Source organism: Heptranchias perlo, unplaced genomic scaffold (assembly GCF_035084215.1).
Source record: "Heptranchias perlo isolate sHepPer1 unplaced genomic scaffold, sHepPer1.hap1 HAP1_SCAFFOLD_53, whole genome shotgun sequence".
In the NCBI taxonomy this organism is placed as follows: Eukaryota; Metazoa; Chordata; class Chondrichthyes; order Hexanchiformes; family Hexanchidae; genus Heptranchias; species Heptranchias perlo.
The window spans coordinates 168,374-191,058 of NW_027139548.1; positions in this window are offsets into that span (position 1 = coordinate 168,374).

The following is a 22,685-nucleotide window of genomic DNA, read 5'->3' on the forward strand; positions in this document are numbered from 1 at the left end:
GTGAGTGTCAGTATCTAAACGGTATTACTGAGTGAGTATCAGTATCTACACGGTATTACTGAGTGAGTGTCAGTATTGACACGCTATTATTGAGTGAGTGTCAGTATTGACACGGTATTACTGAGTGAGTGTCAGTATCTACACGGTATTACTGAGTGAGTGTCAGTATCTACACGGTATTACTGAGTGAGTGTCAGTATTGACACAGTATTACTGTGTGAGTGTCAATGTTTACACGGTATTACTGAGTGAGTGTCAGTATTGACACGCTATTATTGAGTGAGTGTCAGTATTTACACGCTATTATTGAGTGAGTGTCAGTATCTACACGGTATTACTGAGTGAGTTTCAGTATCTACACGGTATTACTGAGTGAGTGTCAGTATTGACATGGTATTACTGAGTGAGTGTCAGTATTGACACGGTATTACTGAGTGAGTGTCAGTATCTACACGGTATTACTGAGTGAGTGTCAGTATTGACATGGTATTACTGAGTGAGTGTCAGTATCTACACGGTATTACTGAGTGAGTGTCAGTGTTTACACGGTATTACTGAGTGAGTGTCAGTATTGACACGGTATCACTGAGTCAGTATCAGTATTGACATGGTATTACTGAGTGAGTGTCAGTATCTAGACCGTATTACTGAGTGAGTTTCAGTATCTGCACGGTATTACTGAGTGAGTTTCAGTATCTGCACGGTATTACTGAGTGAGTGTCAGGATTGACACGGTATTACTGAGTGAGTGCCAGAATTGACACGGTATTACTGAGTGAGTGTCAGCAATGACACGGTATTACTGTGTGAGTGTCAGTATTGACACGGTATTACTGAGTGAGTGTCAGTATTGACACGGTATTACTGAGTGAGTGTCAGTATTGACACGCTATTATTGAGTGAGTGTCAGTATTGACACGGTATTACTGAGTGAGTGTCAGTATCTAAACGGTATTACTGAGTGAGTATCAGTATCTACACGGTATTACTGAGTGAGTGTCAGTATTGACACGCTATTATTGAGTGAGTGTCAGTATTGACACGGTATTACTGAGTGAGTGTCAGTATCTACATGGTATTACTGAGTGAGTGTCAGTATCTACACGGTATTACTGAGTGAGTGTCAGTATTGACACGCTATTACTGTGTGAGTGTCAGTATTGACACGCTATTATTGAGTGAGTGTCAGTGTTTACACGGTATTACTGAGTGAGTGTCAGTATCTTCACGGTATTACTGAGTGAGTATCAGTATCTACACGGTATTACTGAGTGAGTGCCAGTATTGACACGGTATTACTGAGTGAGTGTCAGTATTGACACGGTATTGCTGAGTGAGTGTCAGTATTGACACGGTATTACTGATTGAGTGTCAGTATCTACACGGTATTACTGAGTGAGTGTCAGTATTGTCATGGTATTACTGAGTGAGTGTCAGTATTGACACGGTATTACTGAGTGAGTGTCAGTATTGACACGGTATCACTGAGTCAGTATCAGTATTGACATGGTATTACTGAGTGAGTGTCAGTATCTACACGGTATTACTGAGTGAGTGTCAGTATCTAGACGGTATTACTGAGTGAGTTTCAGTATCTGCACGGTATTACTGAGTGAGTTTCAGTATCTGCACGGTATTACTGAGTGAGTGTCAGGATTGACACGGTATTACTGAGTGAGTGCCAGTATTGACACGGTATTACTGAGTGAGTGTCAGTAATGACACGGTATTACTGTGTGAGTGTCAGTATTGACACGGTATTACTGAGTGAGTGTCAGTATCTACACGGTATTACTGAGTGAGTGTCAGTATTGACACGGTATTACGGTGTGAGTGTCAATGTTTACACGGTATTACTGAGTGAGTGTCAGTATTGACACGCGATTATTGAGTGAGTGTCAGTATTTACACGCTATTATTGAGTGAGTGTCAGTATCTACACGGTATTACTGAGTGAGTTTCAGTATCTACACGGTATTACTGAGTGAGTGTCAGTATTGACATGGTATTACTGAGTGAGTGTCAGTATTGACACGGTATTACTGAGTGAGTGTCAGTATCTACACGGTATTACTGAGTGAGTGTCAGTATTGACATGGTATTACTGAGTGAGTGTCAGTATCTACACGGTATTACTGAGTGAGTGTCAGTGTTTACACGGTATTACTGAGTGAGTGTCAGTATTGACACGGTATCACTGAGTCAGTATCAGTATTGACATGGTATTACTGAGTGAGTGTCAGTATCTTGACGGTATTACTGAGTGAGTTTCAGTATCTGCACGGTATTACTGAGTGAGTTTCAGTATCTGCACGGTATTACTGAGTGAGTGTCAGGATTGACACGGTATTACTGAGTGAGTGCCAGAATTGACACGGTATTACTGAGTGAGTGTCAGCAATGACACGGTATTACTGAGTGAGTGTCAGTATTGACACGGTATTACTGAGTGAGTGTCAGTATTGACACGCTATTATTGAGTGAGTGTCAGTATTGACACGGTATTACTGAGTGAGTGTCAGTATCTAAACGGTATTACTGTGTGAGTATCAGTATCTACACGGTATTACTGAGTGAGTGTCAGTATTGACACGCTATTATTGAGTGAGTGTCAGTATTGACACGGTATTACTGAGTGAGTGTCAGTATCTACACGGTATTACTGAGTGAGTGTCAGTATCTACACGGTATTACTGAGTGAGTGTCAGTATTGACACGCTATTACTGTGTGAGTGTCAGTATTGACACGCTATTATTGAGTGAGTGTCAGTGTTTACACGGTATTACTGAGTGAGTGTCAGTATCTTCACGGTATTACTGAGTGAGTATCAGTATCTACACGGTATTACTGAGTGAGTGCCAGTATTGACACGGTATTACTGAGTGAGTGTCAGTAATGACACGGTATTACTGTGTGAGTGTCAGTATTGACACGGTATTACTGAGTGAGTGTCAGTATTGACACGGTATTACTGATTGAGTGTCAGTATCTACACGGTATTACTGAGTGAGTGTCAGTATTGACATGGTATTGCTGAGTGAGTGTCAGTATTGACACGGTATTACTGAGTGAGTGTCAGTATTGACACGGTATCACTGAGTCAGTATCAGTATTGACATGGTATTACTGAGTGAGTGTCAGTATCTACACGGTATTACTGAGTGAGTGTCAGTATCTAGACGGTATTACTGAGTGAGTTTCAGTATCTGCACGGTATTACTGAGTGAGTTTCAGTATCTGCACGGTATTACTGAGTGAGTGTCAGTATTGACACGCTATTATTGAGTGAGTGTCAGTATTGACACGGTATTACTGAGTGAGTGTCAGTATCTAAACGGTATTACTGAGTGAGTATCAGTATCTACACGGTATTACTGAGTGAGTGTCAGTATTGACACGCTATTATTGAGTGAGTGTCGGTATTGACACGGTATTACTGAGTGAGTGTCAGTATCTACACGGTATTACTGAGTGAGTGTCAGTATCTACACGGTATTACTGAGTGAGTGTCAGTATTGACACGCTATTACTGTGTGAGTGTCAGTATTGACACGCTATTATTGAGTGAGTGTCAGTGTTTACACGGTATTACTGAGTGAGTGTCAGTATCTACACGGTATTACTGAGTGAGTGTCAGTATCTACACGCTTTACTGAGTGAGTGCCAGTATTGACACGATATTACTGAGTGAGTGTCAGTAATGACACGGTATTACTGTGTGAGTGTCAGTATTGACACGGTATTACTGAGTGAGTGTCAGCATTGACACGGTATTACTGAGTGAGTGTCAGTATCTACACGGTATTACTGAGTGAGTGTCAGTATTGACACGGTATTACTGAGTGAGTGTCAGTATTTGCACGGTATTACTGAGTGAATGTCAGTATTGACACGGTATTACTGAGTGAGTGTCAGGATCTACACGGTATTACTGAGTGAGTGTCAGTATCTACACGGTATTACTGAGTGAGTGTCAGTATCTGGACGGTATTACTGAGTGAGTTTCAGTATCTGCACGGTATTACTGAGTGAGTTTCAGTATCTGCACGGTATTACTGAGTGAGTGTCAGGATTGACACGGTATTACTGAGTGAGTGTCAGTAATGACACAGTATTACTGTGTGAGTGTCAGTATTGACACGGTATTACTGAGTGAGTGTCAGTATTGACACGGTATTACTGAGTGAGTGTCAGTATTGACACGCTATTATTGAGTGAGTGTCAGTATTGACACGGTATTACTGAGTGAGTGTCAGTATCTAAACGGTATTACTGAGTGAGTATCAGTATCTACACGGTATTACTGAGTGAGTGTCAGTATTGACACGCTATTATTGAGTGAGTGTCAGTATTGACACGGTATTACTGAGTGAGTGTCAGTATCTACACGGTATTACTGAGTGAGTGTCAGTATTGACACGCTATTATTGAGTGAGTGTCAGTGTTTACACGGTATTACTGAGTGAGTGTCAGTATCTACACGGTATTACTGAGTGAGTGTCAGTATCTACACGGTATTACTGAGTGAGTGCCAGTATTGACACGGTATTACTGAGTGAGTGTCAGTAATGACACGGTATTACTGTGTAAGTGTCAGTATTGACACGGTATGACTGAGTGAGTGTCAGTATTGACACGGTATTACTGAGTGAGTGTCAGTGTTTACACGGTATTACTGAGTGAGTGTCAGTGTTTACACGGTATTACTGAGTGAGTGTCAGTAATTACACGGTATTACTGAGTGAGTGTCAGTAACTACACGGTATTACTGAGTGAGTGTCAGTATTGACACGGTATTACTGAGTGAGTGTAAGTGTTGACACGGTATTACTGAATGAGTGTCAGTAATTCCACGGTATTACTGAGTGAGTGTCAGTATTGACACGGTATTACTGAGTGAGTGTCAGTAATTACACGTTATTACTGAGTGAGTGTCAGTATTGACACGCTATTACTGAGTGAGTGTCAGTGTTTAGACGGTATTATTGAGTGAGTATCGGTATTTACACGGTATTACTGAGTGAGTGTCAGTATTGACACGCTATTACTGAGTGAGTGTCAGTGTTTACACGGTATTACTGAGTGAGTGCCAACATTTACACGTTGTTACTGAGTGAGTGTCAGGATTGACACGGTATTACTGAGTGAGTGTCAGTATTTACACGTTATTACTGAGTGAGTATCAGTATTGACACGGTATTACTGAGTGAGTATCAGTATTGACATGGTATTACTGATTGAGTGTCAGTATTGACACCGTATTACTGAGTGAGTGTCAGTATTTATACGGTATTACGAAGTGAGTTTCAGTATTGACACGGTATTACTAATTGAGTGTCAGTATTTACACGGTATTACTGTGTGAGTGTTAATATTTACACAGTATTACTGTGTGAGTGTCAGTGGTTACACGGTATTACTGAGTGAGTGTCAGTATTTACACGGTGTTACTGAGTGAGTATCAGCATTGACACGGTATTACTGAGTGAGTATCAATATTGACACGGTATTACTGAGTAAGTGTCAGGATTGACACGGTATTACTTTGTGAGTATCAGTATTGACAGTGTATTACTGAGTGAGTGTCAGTGTTTACACGGTATTACTGAGTGAGTGTCAGTGTTTACACGGTATTACTGAGTGAGTGTCAGTAATGACACGCTATTACTGAGTGAGTATCAATATTGACACGGTATTACTGAGTGAGTGTCAGTATTTATAGGGTATTACTAAGTGAGTGTCAGTATTGACACGGTATTACTGAGTCAGAATCAATATTGACACGGTATTACTGAGTGAGTGTCAGTATTAACACGGTATTACTGAGTGAGTATCAGTATTGACACGGTATTACTGAGTGAGTGTCAGTAATGACACGCTATTACTGAGTGAGTATCAGTATTGACACGGTATTACTGTGTGAGGGACAGTGATTACACGGTATTATTGAGTGAGTATCAGTATTGACACGGTATCACTGTGTGAGTATGAGTAATGGCACTGTATTACTGAGTGAGTATTATTATTGACACGGTATTACTCAGTGAGCATCAGTATTGACACAGTATTACCAAGTGAGTGTCAGTATTTAAACGGTATTACTGTGTGTGTCAGTATTTACACGGTATTACTGAGTGAGTGTCAGTGTTTACACGGTATTACTCAGTGAGTGTCAGTCTTTACACGGTATTACTGAGTGAGTGTCAGTATTGACACGGTATTACTGAGTCAGTATCAGCATTGACGTGGTATTACTGAGTGAGTGTCAGTATTGACACGGTATTACTGAGTATGTGTCAGTATAGACAGGGTATTACTGAGTCAGAATCAATATTTACACGGTATTACTGAGTGAGTGTCATTATTGACACGGTATTACTGTGTGAGTATCAGTAATGACACTGTGTTACTGAGTGAGTATCATTATTGACACGTATTACTGAGTGAGTGTCAGTGTTTACACGGTATTACTGAGTGAGTGTCAGTATTTACACGGTATTACTGAGTGAGTGTCAGTGTTTACACGGTATTACTGAGTGAGCGTCTGTGTTTACACGGTATGACTGAGTGAGTGTCAGAGTTTACACGGTATTACTGTCTGAGTGTCAGTATTTACACGGTATTACTTAGTGAGTGTCAGTGTTTACACGGTATTACTGTTTGAATGTCAGTGTTTACATGGTATTATTGAGTGAGTGTCAGTATTTACACGCTATTATTGAGTGAGTGTCAGTATCTACACGGTATTACTGAGTGAGTTTCAGTATCTACACGGTATTACTGAGTGAGTGTTAGTATTGACATGGTATTACTGAGTGAGTGTCAGTATTGACACGGTATTACTGAGTGAGTGTCAGTATCTACACGGTATTACTGAGTGAGTGTCAGTATTGACATGGTATTACTGAGTGAGTGTCAGTATCTACACGGTATTACTGAGTGAGTGTCAGTGTTTACACGGTATTACTGAGTGAGTGTCAGTATTGACACGGTATCACTGAGTCAGTATCAGTATTGACATGGTATTACTGAGTGAGTGTCAGTATCTAGACGGTATTACTGAGTGAGTTTCAGTATCTGCACGGTATTACTGAGTGAGTTTCAGTATCTGCACGGTATTACTGAGTGAGTGTCAGGATTGACACGGTATTACTGAGTGAGTGCCAGAATTGACACGGTATTACTGAGTGAGTGTCAGCAATGACACGGTATTACTGTGTGAGTGTCAGTATTGACACGGTATTACTGAGTGAGTGTCAGTATTGACACGGTATTACTGAGTGAGTGTCAGTATTGACACGCTATTATTGAGTGAGTGTCAGTATTGACACGGTATTACTGAGTGAGTGTCAGTATCTAAACGGTATTACTGAGTGAGTATCAGTATCTACACGGTATTACTGAGTGAGTGTCAGTATTGACACGCTATTATTGAGTGAGTGTCAGTATTGACACGGTATTACTGAGTGAGTGTCAGTATCTACACGGTATTACTGAGTGAGTGTCAGTATCTACACGGTATTACTGAGTGAGTGTCAGTATTGACACGCTATTACTGTGTGAGTGTCAGTATTGACACGCTATTATTGAGTGAGTGTCAGTGTTTACACGGTATTACTGAGTGAGTGTCAGTATCTTCACGGTATTACTGAGTGAGTATCAGTATCTACACGGTATTACTGAGTGAGTGCCAGTATTGACACGGTATTACTGAGTGAGTGTCAGTAATGACACGGTATTACTGTGTGAGTGTCAGTATTGACACGGTATTACTGAGTGAGTGTCAGTATTGACACGGTATTACTGATTGAGTGTCAGTATCTACACGGTATTACTGAGTGAGTGTCAGTATTGACATGGTATTGCTGAGTGAGTGTCAGTATTGACACGGTATTACTGAGTGAGTGTCAGTATTGACACGGTATCACTGAGTCAGTATCAGTATTGACATGGTATTACTGAGTGAGTGTCAGTATCTACACGGTATTACTGAGTGAGTGTCAGTATCTAGACGGTATTACTGAGTGAGTTTCAGTATCTGCACGGTATTACTGAGTGAGTTTCAGTATCTGCACGGTATTACTGAGTGAGTGTCAGTATTGACACGCTATTATTGAGTGAGTGTCAGTATTGACACGGTATTACTGAGTGAGTGTCAGTATCTAAACGGTATTACTGAGTGAGTATCAGTATCTACACGGTATTACTGAGTGAGTGTCAGTATTGACACGCTATTATTGAGTGAGTGTCGGTATTGACACGGTATTACTGAGTGAGTGTCAGTATCTACACGGTATTACTGAGTGAGTGTCAGTATCTACACGGTATTACTGAGTGAGTGTCAGTATTGACACGCTATTACTGTGTGAGTGTCAGTATTGACACGCTATTATTGAGTGAGTGTCAGTGTTTACACGGTATTACTGAGTGAGTGTCCGTATCTACACGGTATTACTGAGTGAGTGTCAGTATCTACACGCTTTACTGAGTGAGTGCCAGTATTGACACGATATTACTGAGTGAGTGTCAGTAATGACACGGTATTACTGTGTGAGTGTCAGTATTGACACGGTATTACTGAGTGAGTGTCAGCATTGACACGGTATTACTGAGTGAGTGTCAGTATCTACACGGTATTACTGAGTGAGTGTCAGTATTGACATGGTATTACTGAGTGAATGTCAGTATTGACACGGTATTACTGAGTGAGTGTCAGTATCTACACGGTATTACTGAGTGAGTGTCAGTATTGACATGGTATTACTGAGTGAGTGTCAGTATCTACACGGTATTACTGAGTGAGTGTCAGTATTGACATGGTATTACTGAGTGAATGTCAGTGTTTACACGGTATTACTGAGTGAGTGTCAGTGTTTACACGGTATTACTGAGTGAGTGTCAGTATTGACACGGTATTACTGAGTGAGTATCAGTATCTACACGGTATTACTGAGTGAGTGTCAGTATCTGGACGGTATTACTGAGTGAGTTTCAGTATCTGCACGGTATTACTGAGTGAGTTTCAGTATCTGCACGGTATTACTGAGTGAGTGTCAGGATTGACACGGTATTACTGAGTGAGTGTCAGTATTGACACGGTATTACTGAGTGAGTATCAGTATTTACACGGTATTACTGAGTGAGTGCCAGTATTGACACGGTATTACTGAGTGAGTGTCAGTAATGACACAGTATTACTGTGTGAGTGTCAGTATTGACACGGTATTACTGAGTGAGTGTCAGTATTGACACGGTATTACTGAGTGAGTGTCAGTATTGACACGCTATTATTGAGTGAGTGTCAGTATTGACACGGTATTACTGAGTGAGTGTCAGTATCTAAACGGTATTACTGAGTGAGTATCAGTATCTACACGGTATTACTGAGTGAGTGTCAGTATTGACACGCTATTATTGAGTGAGTGTCAGTATTGACACGGTATTACTGAGTGAGTGTCAGTATCTACACGGTATTACTGAGTGAGTGTCAGTATTGACACGCTATTATTGAGTGAGTGTCAGTGTTTACACGGTATTACTGAGTGAGTGTCAGTATCTACACGGTATTACTGAGTGAGTGTCAGTATCTACACGGTATTACTGAGTGAGTGCCAGTATTGACACGGTATTACTGAGTGAGTGTCAGTAATGACACGGTATTACTGTGTAAGTGTCAGTATTGACACGGTATGACTGAGTGAGTGTCAGTATTGACACGGTATTACTGAGTGAGTGTCAGTGTTTACACGGTATTACTGAGTGAGTGTCAGTGTTTACACGGTATTACTGAGTGAGTGTCAGTAATTACACGGTATTACTGAGTGAGTGTCAGTAACTACACGGTATTACTGAGTGAGTGTCAGTATTGACACGGTATTACTGAGTGAGTGTAAGTGTTGACACGGTATTACTGAATGAGTGTCAGTAATTCCACGGTATTACTGAGTGAGTGTCAGTATTGACACGGTATTACTGAGTGAGTGTCAGTAATTACACGTTATTACTGAGTGAGTGTCAGTATTGACACGCTATTACTGAGTGAGTGTCAGTGTTTAGACGGTATTATTGAGTGAGTATCGGTATTTACACGGTATTACTGAGTGAGTGTCAGTATTGACACGCTATTACTGAGTGAGTGTCAGTGTTTACACGGTATTACTGAGTGAGTGCCAACATTTACACGTTGTTACTGAGTGAGTGTCAGGATTGACACGGTATTACTGAGTGAGTGTCAGTATTTACACGTTATTACTGAGTGAGTATCAGTATTGACACGGTATTACTGAGTGAGTATCAGTATTGACATGGTATTACTGATTGAGTGTCAGTATTGACACCGTATTACTGAGTGAGTGTCAGTATTTATACGGTATTACGAAGTGAGTTTCAGTATTGACACGGTATTACTAATTGAGTGTCAGTATTTACACGGTATTACTGTGTGAGTGTTAATATTTACACAGTATTACTGTGTGAGTGTCAGTGGTTACACGGTATTACTGAGTGAGTGTCAGTATTTACACGGTGTTACTGAGTGAGTATCAGCATTGACACGGTATTACTGAGTGAGTATCAATATTGACACGGTATTACTGAGTAAGTGTCAGGATTGACACGGTATTACTTTGTGAGTATCAGTATTGACAGTGTATTACTGAGTGAGTGTCAGTGTTTACACGGTATTACTGAGTGAGTGTCAGTGTTTACACGGTATTACTGAGTGAGTGTCAGTAATGACACGCTATTACTGAGTGAGTATCAATATTGACACGGTATTACTGAGTGAGTGCCAGTATTGACACGGTATTACTGAGTGAGTGTCAGTATTGACACGGTATTGCTGAGTGAGTGTCAGTATTGACACGGTATTACTGATTGAGTGTCAGTATCTACACGGTATTACTGAGTGAGTGTCAGTATTGTCATGGTATTACTGAGTGAGTGTCAGTATTGACACGGTATTACTGAGTGAGTGTCAGTATTGACACGGTATCACTGAGTCAGTATCAGTATTGACATGGTATTACTGAGTGAGTGTCAGTATCTACACGGTATTACTGAGTGAGTGTCAGTATCTAGACGGTATTACTGAGTGAGTTTCAGTATCTGCACGGTATTACTGAGTGAGTTTCAGTATCTGCACGGTATTACTGAGTGAGTGTCAGGATTGACACGGTATTACTGAGTGAGTGCCAGTATTGACACGGTATTACTGAGTGAGTGTCAGTAATGACACGGTATTACTGTGTGAGTGTCAGTATTGACACGGTATTACTGAGTGAGTGTCAGTATCTACACGGTATTACTGAGTCAGTATCAGCATTGACGTGGTATTACTGAGTGAGTGTCAGTATTGACACGGTATTACTCAGTGAGTGTCAGTCTTTACACGGTATTACTGAGTGAGTGTCAGTATTGACACGGTATTACTGAGTCAGTATCAGCATTGACGTGGTATTACTGAGTGAGTGTCAGTATTGACACGGTATTACTGAGTATGTGTCAGTATAGACAGGGTATTACTGAGTCAGAATCAATATTTACACGGTATTACTGAGTGAGTGTCATTATTGACACGGTATTACTGTGTGAGTATCAGTAATGACACTGTGTTACTGAGTGAGTATCATTATTGACACGTATTACTGAGTGAGTGTCAGTGTTTACACGGTATTACTGAGTGAGTGTCAGTATTTACACGGTATTACTGAGTGAGTGTCAGTGTTTACACGGTATTACTGAGTGAGCGTCTGTGTTTACACGGTATGACTGAGTGAGTGTCAGAGTTTACACGGTATTACTGTCTGAGAGTCAGTATTTACACGGTATTACTTAGTGAGTGTCAGTGTTTACACGGTATTACTGTTTGAATGTCAGTGTTTACATGGTATTATTGAGTGAGTGTCAGTGTTTGCACGTATTACTGAGTGAGTGTCAGTATTTACACGTTATTACTGAGTGAGTATCAGTATTGACACGGTATTACTGAGTGATTATCAGTATTGACATGGTATTACTGAGTGAGTATCAGTATTGACATGGTATTACTGAGCAAGTGTCAGTATTGACACGGTATTACTTTGTGAGTATCAGTATTGACAGTGTATTACTGAGTGAGTGTCAGTGTTTACACGGTATTACTGAGTGAGTGTCAGTGTTTACACGGTATTACTGAGTGAGTGTCAGTAATGACATGCTATTACTGAGTGAGTATCAATATTGACACGGTATTACTGAGTGAGTGTCAGTATTTATCGGGTATTACTAAGTGAGTGTCAGTATTGACACGGTATTACTGTGTGAGGGACAGTGATTACACGGTATTATTGAGTGAGTATCAGTATTGACACGGTATTACTGTGTGAGTATCAGTAATGGCACCGTATTACTGAGTGAGTATCATTATTGACACGGTATTACTCAGTGAGCGTCAGTATTGACACAGTATTACCAAGTGAGTGTCAGTATTGACACGGTATTACTGAGTGAGTGTCAGTGTTTACACGGTATTACTGAGTGAGTGTCTGTGTTTACACGGTATTACTGAGTGAGTGTCAGTGTTTACACGGTATTACTGTGTGAGTGTCAGTATTTACACGGTATTACTGAGTGAGTGTCAGTGTTGACACTGTATTACTGAGTGAGTGTCAGTATTGTCACGGTATTACTGTGTGAGGGACAGTGATTACACGGTATTATTGAGTGAGTATCAGTATTGACACGGTATTACCGTGTGAGTATCAGTAATGACTCTGTATTACTGAGTGAGTATCATTATTGACACGGTATAACTGAGTGAGTGTCAGTATTTATCGGGTATTACGAAGTGAGTGTCAGTATTGACACGGTATTACTGAGTCAGAATCAATATTGACACGGTATTACTGAGTGAGTATCAGTATTTTCACGGTATTATTGAGTGAGTGTCAGTATTTATACGGTATTACTGAGTGAGTGTCAGTATTGACACGGTATTACTGAGTGAGTGTCAGTGTTGACACGGTATTACTGAGTGAGTGTCAGTATTTACACGGTATTACTAAGTGAGTGTCAGTATTGACACGGTATTACTGAGTGAGTATCATTATTGACACGGCATTGCAAAGTGAGTGTCAGTATTTACACGTTATTACTGAGTGAGTATCAGTATTGACACGGTATTACTGTGTGAGTAACAATATTTAGACCGTATTACTGAGTGAGTGTCAGTATTGACACGGTATTACTATGTGAGGGACAGTGATTACACGGTATTATTGAGTGAGTATCAGTATTGACACGGTATTACTGTGTGAGTGTCAGTAATGACTCTGTATTACTGAGTGAGTATAATTATTGACACGGTATTACTGAGTGAGTGTCAGTATTTATAGGGTATTACGAAGTGAGTGTCAGTATTGACACGGTATTACTGAGTCAGAATCAATATTGACACGGTATTGCTGAGTGAGTATCAGTATTTTCACAGTATTACTGAGTGAGTGTCAGTATTTATACGGTATTACTGAGTGAGTGTCAGTATTGACACGGTATTACTGACTCAGAATCAATATTGACATGGTATTACTGAGTGAGTGTCAGTATTGACACGGTATTACTGAGTGAGTGTCAGTTTTGACACGGTATTACTGTGTGAGTGTCAGTATTTATAGGGTATTACTAAGTGAGTGTCAGTATTGACACGGTATTACTGTGTGAGGGACAGTGATTACACGGTATTATTGAGTGAGTATCAGTATTGACACGGTATTACTGTGTGAGTATCAGTAATGGCACTGTATTACTGAGTGAGTATCATTATTGACACGGTATTACTCAGTGAGCGTCAGTATTGACACAGTATTACCAAGTGAGTGTCAGTATTGACACGGTATTACTGAGTGAGTGTCAGTGTTTACACGGTATTACTGAGTGAGTGTCTGTGTTTACACGGTATTACTGAGTGAGTGTCAGTGTTTACACGGTATTACTGTGTGAGTGTCAGTATTTACACGGTATTACTGAGTGAGTGTCAGTGTTGACACTGTATTACTGAGTGAGTGTCAGTATTTACACGGTATTACTAAGTGAGTGTCAGTATTGACACGGTATTACTGAGTGAGTATCATTATTGACACGGCATTGCAAAGTGAGTGTCAGTATTTACACGGTATTAATGAGTGAGTATCAGTATTGACACGGTATTACTGAGTGAGTTACAATATTTAGACCGTATTACTGAGTGAGTGTCAGTATTGACACGGTATTACTGTGTGAGGGACAGTGATTACACGGTATTACTGAGTGAGTGTCAGTATTGACACGGTATTACTGTGTGAGTATCAGTAATGACACTGTATTACTGAGTGAGTATCATTATTGACACGGTATTACTGAGTGAGTGTCAGTGTTTACACGGTATTACTGAGTGAGTGTCAGTATTTACACGGTATTACTGAGTGAGTGTCAGTGTTTACACGGTATTACTGAGTGAGTGTCTGTGTTTACACGGTATGACTGAGTGAGTGTCAGTGTTTACACGGTATTACTGTCTGAGTGTCAGTATTTACACGGTATTACTTAGTGAGTGTCAGTGTTTACACGGTATTACTGAGTGAGTGTCAGTATTTACACGGTATTACTGAGTGAGTGTCAGTGTTTACACGGTATTACTGAGTGAGCGTCTGTGTTTACACGGTATGACTGAGTGAGTGTCAGAGTTTACACGGTATTACTGTCTGAGTGTCAGTATTTACACGGTATTACTTAGTGAGTGTCAGTGTTTACACGGTATTACTGTTTGAATGTCAGTGTTTACATGGTATTATTGAGTGAGTGTCAGTGTTTGCACGTATTACTGAGTGAGTGTCAGTATTTACACGTTATTACTGAGTGAGTATCAGTATTGACACGGTATTACTGAGTGATTATCAGTATTGACATGGTATTACTGAGTGAGTATCAGTATTGACATGGTATTACTGAGTAAGTGTCAGTATTGACACGGTATTACTTTGTGAGTATCAGTATTGACAGTGTATTACTGAGTGAGTGTCAGTGTTTACACGGTATTACTGAGTGAGTGTCAGTGTTTACACGGTATTACTGAGTGAGTGTCAGTAATGACATGCTATTACTGAGTGAGTATCAATATTGACACGGTATTACTGAGTGAGTGTCAGTATTTATAGGGTATTACTAAGTGAGTGTCAGTATTGACACGGTATTACTGTGTGAGTATCAGTAATGGCACTGTATTACTGAGTGAGTATCATTATTGACACGGTATTACTCAGTGAGCGTCAGTATTGACACAGTATTACTAAGTGAGTGTCAGTATTGACACGGTATTACTGAGTGAGTGTCAGTGTTTACACGGTATTACTGAGTGAGTGTCTGTGTTTACACGGTATTACTGAGTGAGTGTCAGTGTTTACACGGTATTACTGTGTGAGTGTCAGTATTTACACGGTATTACTGAGTGAGTGTCAGTGTTGACACTGTATTACTGAGTGAGTGTCAGTATTTACACGGTATTACTAAGTGAGTGTCAGTATTGACACGGTATTACTGAGTGAGTATCATTATTGACACGGCATTGCAAAGTGAGTGTCAGTATTTACACGGTATTAATGAGTGAGTATCAGTATTGACACGGTATTACTGAGTGAGTAACAATATTTAGACCGTATTACTGAGTGAGTGTCAGTATTGACACGGTATTACTGTGTGAGGGACAGTGATTACACGGTATTACTGAGTGAGTGTCAGTATTGACACGGTATTACTGTGTGAGTATCAGTAATGACACTGTATTACTGAGTGAGTATCATTATTGACACGGTATTACTGAGTGAGTGTCAGTGTTTACACGGTATTACTGAGTGAGTGTCAGTATTTACACGGTATTACTGAGTGAGTGTCAGTGTTTACACGGTATTACTGAGTGAGTGTCTGTGTTTACACGGTATGACTGAGTGAGTGTCAGTGTTTACACGGTATTACTGTCTGAGTGTCAGTATTTACACGGTATTACTTAGTGAGTGTCAGTGTTTACACGGTATTACTGAGTGAGTGTCAGTATTTACACGGTATTACTGAGTGAGTGTCAGTGTTTGCACGGTATTACTGAGTGAGCGTCTGTGTTTACACGGTATGACTGAGTGAGTGTCAGAGTTTACACGGTATTACTGTCTGAGTGTCAGTATTTACACGGTATTACTTAGTGAGTGTCAGTGTTTACACGGTATTACTGTTTGAATGTCAGTGTTTACATGGTATTATTGAGTGAGTGTCAGTGTTTGCACGTATTACTGAGTGAGTGTCAGTATTTACACGTTATTACTGAGTGAGTATCAGTATTGACACGGTATTACTGAGTGATTATCAGTATTGACATGGTATTACTGAGTGAGTATCAGTATTGACATGGTATTACTGAGTAAGTGTCAGTATTGACACGGTATTACTTTGTGAGTATCAGTATTGACAGTGTATTACTGAGTGAGTGTCAGTGTTTACACGGTATTACTGAGTGAGTGTCAGTGTTTACACGGTATTACTGAGTGAGTGTCAGTAATGACATGCTATTACTGAGTGAGTATCAATATTGACACGGTATTACTGAGTGAGTGTCAGTATTTATAGGGTATTACTAAGTGAGTGTCAGTATTGACACGGTATTACTGTGTGAGGGACAGTGATTACACGGTATTATTGAGTGAGTATCAGTATTGACACGGTATTACTGTGTGAGTATCAGTAATGGCACCGTATTACTGAGTGAGTATCATTATTGACACGGTATTACTCAGTGAGCGTCAGTATTGACACAGTATTACCAAGTGAGTGTCAGTATTGACACGGTATTACTGAGTGAGTGTCAGTGTTTACACGGTATTACTGAGTGAGTGTCTGTGTTTACACGGTATTACTGAGTGAGTGTCAGTGTTTACACGGTATTACTGTGTGAGTGTCAGTATTTACACGGTATTACTGAGTGAGTGTCAGTGTTGACACTGTATTACTGAGTGAGTGTCAGTATTGTCACGGTATTACTGTGTGAGGGACAGTGATTACACGGTATTATTGAGTGAGTATCAGTATTGACACGGTATTACCGTGTGAGTATCAGTAATGACTCTGTATTACTGAGTGAGTATCATTATTGACACGGTATAACTGAGTGAGTGTCAGTATTTATCGGGTATTACGAAGTGAGTGTCAGTATTGACACGGTATTACTGAGTCAGAATCAATATTGACACGGTATTACTGAGTGAGTATCAGTATTTTCACGGTATTATTCAGTGAGTGTCAGTATTTATACGGTATTACTGAGTGAGTGTCAGTATTGACACGGTATTACTGAGTGAGTGTCAGTGTTGACACGGTATTACTGAGTGAGTGTCAGTATTTACACGGTATTACTAAGTGAGTGTCAGTATTGACACGGTATTACTGAGTGAGTATCATTATTGACACGGCATTGCAAAGTGAGTGTCAGTATTTACACGTTATTACTGAGTGAGTATCAGTATTGACACGGTATTACTGTGTGAGTAACAATATTTAGACCGTATTACTGAGTGAGTGTCAGTATTGACACGGTATTACTATGTGAGGGACAGTGATTACACGGTATTATTGAGTGAGTATCAGTATTGACACGGTATTACTGTGTGAGTATCAGTAATGACTCTGTATTACTGAGTGAGTATAATTATTGACACGGTATTACTGAATGAGTGTCAGTATTTATAGGGTATTACGAAGTGAGTGTCAGTATTGACACGGTATTACTGAGTCAGAATCAATATTGACACGGTATTACTGAGTGAGTATCAGTATTTTCACAGTATTACTGAGTGAGTGTCAGTATTTATACGGTATTACTGAGTGAGTGTCAGTATTGACACGGTATTACTGACTCAGAATCAATATTGACATGGTATTACTGAGTGAGTGTCAGTATTGACACGGTATTACTGAGTGAGTGTCAGTTTTGACACGGTATTACTGTGTGAGTGTCAGTATTTATAGGGTATTACTAAGTGAGTGTCAGTATTGACACGGTATTACTGTGTGAGGGACAGTGATTACACGGTATTATTGAGTGAGTATCAGTATTGACACGGTATTACTGTGTGAGTATCAGTAATGGCACTGTATTACTGAGTGAGTATCATTATTGACACGGTATTACTCAGTGAGCGTCAGTATTGACACAGTATTACCAAGTGAGTGTCAGTATTGACACGGTATTACTGAGTGAGTGTCAGTGTTTACACGGTATTACTGAGTGAGTGTCTGTGTTTACACGGTATTACTGAGTGAGTGTCAGTGTTTACACGGTATTACTGTGTGAGTGTCAGTATTTACACGGTATTACTGAGTGAGTGTCAGTGTTGACACTGTATTACTGAGTGAGTGTCAGTATTTACACGGTATTACTAAGTGAGTGTCAGTATTGACACGGTATTACTGAGTGAGTATCATTATTGACACGGCATTGCAAAGTGAGTGTCAGTATTTACACGGTATTAATGAGTGAGTATCAGTATTGACACGGTATTGCTGAGTGAGTAACAATATTTAGACCGTATTACTGAGTGAGTGTCAGTATTGACACGGTATTACTGTGTGAGGGACAGTGATTACACGGTATTATTGAGTGAGTATCAGTATTGACACGGTATTACTGTGTGAGTATCAGTAATGACTCTGTATTACTGAGTGAGTATCATTATTGACACGGTATTACTGAGTGAGTGTCAGTATTTATAGGGTATTACGAAGTGAGTGTCAGTATTGACACGGTATTACTGAGTCAGAATCAATATTGACACGGTATTACTGAGTGAGTATCAGTGTTTTCACGGTATTACTGAGTGAGTGTCAGTATTTATACGGTATTACTGAGTGAGTGTCAGTATTGACACGGTATTACTGAGTCAGAATCAATATTTACACGGTATGACTGAGTGAGTATCAGTATTGACACGGTATTACTGTGTGAGTATCAGTAATGACAATGTATTACTGAGTGAGTATCATTATTGACACGGTATTGCTGAGTGAGTGTCAGTGTTTACACGGTATTACTGAGGGAGTGTCAGTATTTACACAGTATTACTGAGTGAGTGTCAGTGTTTACACGGTATTACTGAGTGAGTGTCTGTGTTTACACGGTATGACTGAGTGAGTGTCAGTGTTTACACGGTATTACTGTCTGAGTGTCTGTATTTACACGGTATTACTTAGTGAGTGTCAGTGTTTACACGGTATTACTGTGTGAGTGTCAGTGTTTACACGGTATTATTGAGTGAGTGTCAGTGTTTACACGTATTACTGAGTGAGTGTCAGTATTTACACGTTATTACTGAGTGAGTATCAGTATTGACACGGTATTACTGAGTGAGTATCGGTATTGACATGGTATTACTGAGTGAGTGTCAGTATTGACACCGTATTACTGAGTGAGTGTCAGTATTGATACGGTATTACGAAGTGAGTTTCAGTATTGACACGGTATTACTAAGTGAGTGTCAGTATTTACACGGTATTACTGTGTGAGTGTCAGTATTTACACAGTATTACTGAGTGAGTGTCAGTGTTGACACGGTATTACTGAGTGAGTGTCAGTATTTACACGGTGTTACTGAGTGAGTATCAGTATTGACATGGTATTACTGAGTGAGTGTCAGTATTGACACGGTATTACTGAGTAAGTGTCAGTATTTACACAGTATTACTCAGTGAGTGTCAGTGTTTACACGGTTTTACTGAATGAGTGTCAGTGTTGACACGGTATTACTGAGTGAGTGTCAGTAATTACACGGTATTACTGAGTGAGTGTCAGTATTGACACGGTATTACTGAGTGAGTGTCAGTAATTACACGGTATTACTGAGTGAGTGTCAGTATTGACACGCTATTACTGAGTGAGTGTCAGTATTGACACGGTATTACTGAGTCAGAATCAATATTGACACGGTATTACTTAGTGAGTGTCAGTATTGACACGGTATTACTGTGTGAGGGACAGTGATTACACGGTATTATTGAGTGAGTATCAGTATTGACACGGTATTACTGTGTGAGTGTCAGTATTGCCACGGTATTACTGAGTGAGTATCAGTATTGACACGGTATTACTGAGTGAGTGTCAGTAATGACACGCTATTACTGAGTGAGTATCAGTATTGACACGGTATTACTGTGTGAGGGACAGTGATTACACGGTATTATTGAGTGAGTATCAGTATTGACACGGTATTACTGTGTGAGTATCAGTAATGGCACTGTATTACTGAGTGAGTATCATTATTGACACGGTATTACTCAGTGAGCGTCAGTATTGTCACAGTATTACCAAGTGAGTGTCAGTATTGACACGGTATTACTGAGTGAGTGTCAGTGTTTACACGGTATTACTGAGTGAGTGTCTGTGTTTACACGGTATTACTGAGTGAGTGTCAGTGTTTACACGGTATTACTGTGTGAGTGTCAGTATTTACACGGTATTACTGAGTGAGTGTCAGTGTTGACACTGTATTACTGAGTGAGTGTCAGTATTTACACGGTATTACTAAGTGAGTGTCAGTATTGACACGGTATTACTGAGTGAGTATCATTATTGACACGGCATTGCAAAGTGAGTGTCAGTATTTACACGGTATTAATGAGTGAGTATCAGTATTGACACGGTATTACTCAGTGAGTAAAAATATTTAGACCGTATTACTGAGTGAGTGTCAGTATTGACACGGTATTACTGTGTGAGGGACAGTGATTACACGGTATTATTGAGTGAGTATCAGTATTGACACGGTATTACTGTGTGAGTATCAGTAATGACTCTGTATTACTGAGTGAGTATCATTATTGACACGGTATTACTGAGTGAGTGTCAGTATTTATAGGGTATTACGAAGTGAGTGTCAGTATTGACACGGTATTACTGAGTCAGAATCAATATTGACACGGTATTACTGAGTGAGTATCAGTATTTTCACGGTATTACTGAGTGAGTGTCAGTATTTATACGGTATTACTGAGTGAGTGTCAGTATTGACACGGTATTACTGAGTCAGAATCAATATTGACATGGTATTACTGAGTGAGTGTCAGTATAGACAGGGTATTACTGAGTCAGAATCAATATTTACACGGTATTACTGAGTGAGTGTCAGTATTGACACGGTATTACTGTGTGAGTATCAGTAATGACACTGTATTACTGAGTGAGTATCATTATTGTCACGGTATTACTGAGTGAGTGTCAGTGTTTACACGGTATTACTGAGTGAGTGTCAGTATTTACACGGTATTACTGAGTGAGTGTCAGTGATTACACGGTATTACTGAGTGAGTGTCTGTGTTTACACGGTATGACTGAGTGAGTCTCAGTGTTTACACGGTATTACTGTCTGAGTGTCAGTATTTACACGGTATTACTGAGTGAGTGTCAGTATTTACACGGTATTACTAAGTGAGTGTCAGTATTGACACGGTATTACTGAGTGAGTATCATTATTGACACGGCATTGCAAAGTGAGTGTCAGTATTTACACGGTAATAATGAGTGAGTATCAGTATTGACATGGTATTACTGAGTGAGTAACAATATTTAGACCGTATTACTGAGTGAGTGTTAGTATTGACACGGTATTACTGTGTGAGGGACAGTGATTACACGGTATTACTGTGTGAGTATCAGTAATGACTCTGTATTACTGAGTGAGTATAATTATTGACACGGTATTACTGAGTGAGTGTCAGTATTTATAGGGTATTACGAAGTGAGTGTCAGTATTGACACGGTATTACTGAGTCAGAATCAATATTGACACGGTATTACTGAGTGAGTATCAGTATTTTCACAGTATTACTGAGTGAGTGTCAGTATTTATACGGTATTACTGAGTGAGTGTCAGTATTGACACGGTATTACTGAGTCAGAATCAATATTGACATGGTATTACTGAGTGAGTGTCAGTATTGACACGGTATTACTGAGTGAGTGTCAGTAATGACATGCTATTACTGAGTGAGTATCAATATTGACACGGTATTACTGAGTGAGTGTCAGTATTTATAGGGTATTACTAAGTGAGTGTCAGTATTGACACGGTATTACTGTGTGAGGGACAGTGATTACACGGTATTATTGAGTGAGTATCAGTATTGACACGGTATTACTGTGTGAGTATCAGTAATGGCACTGTATTACTGAGTGAGTATCATTATTGACACGGTATTACTCAGTGAGCGTCAGTATTGACACAGTATGACCAAGTGAGTGTCAGTATTGACACGGTATTACTGAGTGAGTGTCAGTGTTTACACGGTATTACTGAGTGAGTGTCTGTGTTTACACGGTATTACTGAGTGAGTGTCAGTGTTTACACGGTATTACTGTGTGAGTGTCAGTATTTACACGGTATTACTGAGTGAGTGTCAGTGTTGACACTGTATTACTGAGTGAGTGTCAGTATTTACACGGTATTACTAAGTGAGTGTCAGTATTGACACGGTATTACTGAGTGAGTATCATTATTGACACGGCATTGCAAAGTGAGTGTCAGTATTTACACGGTATTAATGAGTGAGTATCAGTATTGACACGGTATTACTGAGTGAGTAACAATATTTAGACCGTATTACTGAGTGAGTGTCAGTATTGACACGGTATTACTGTGTG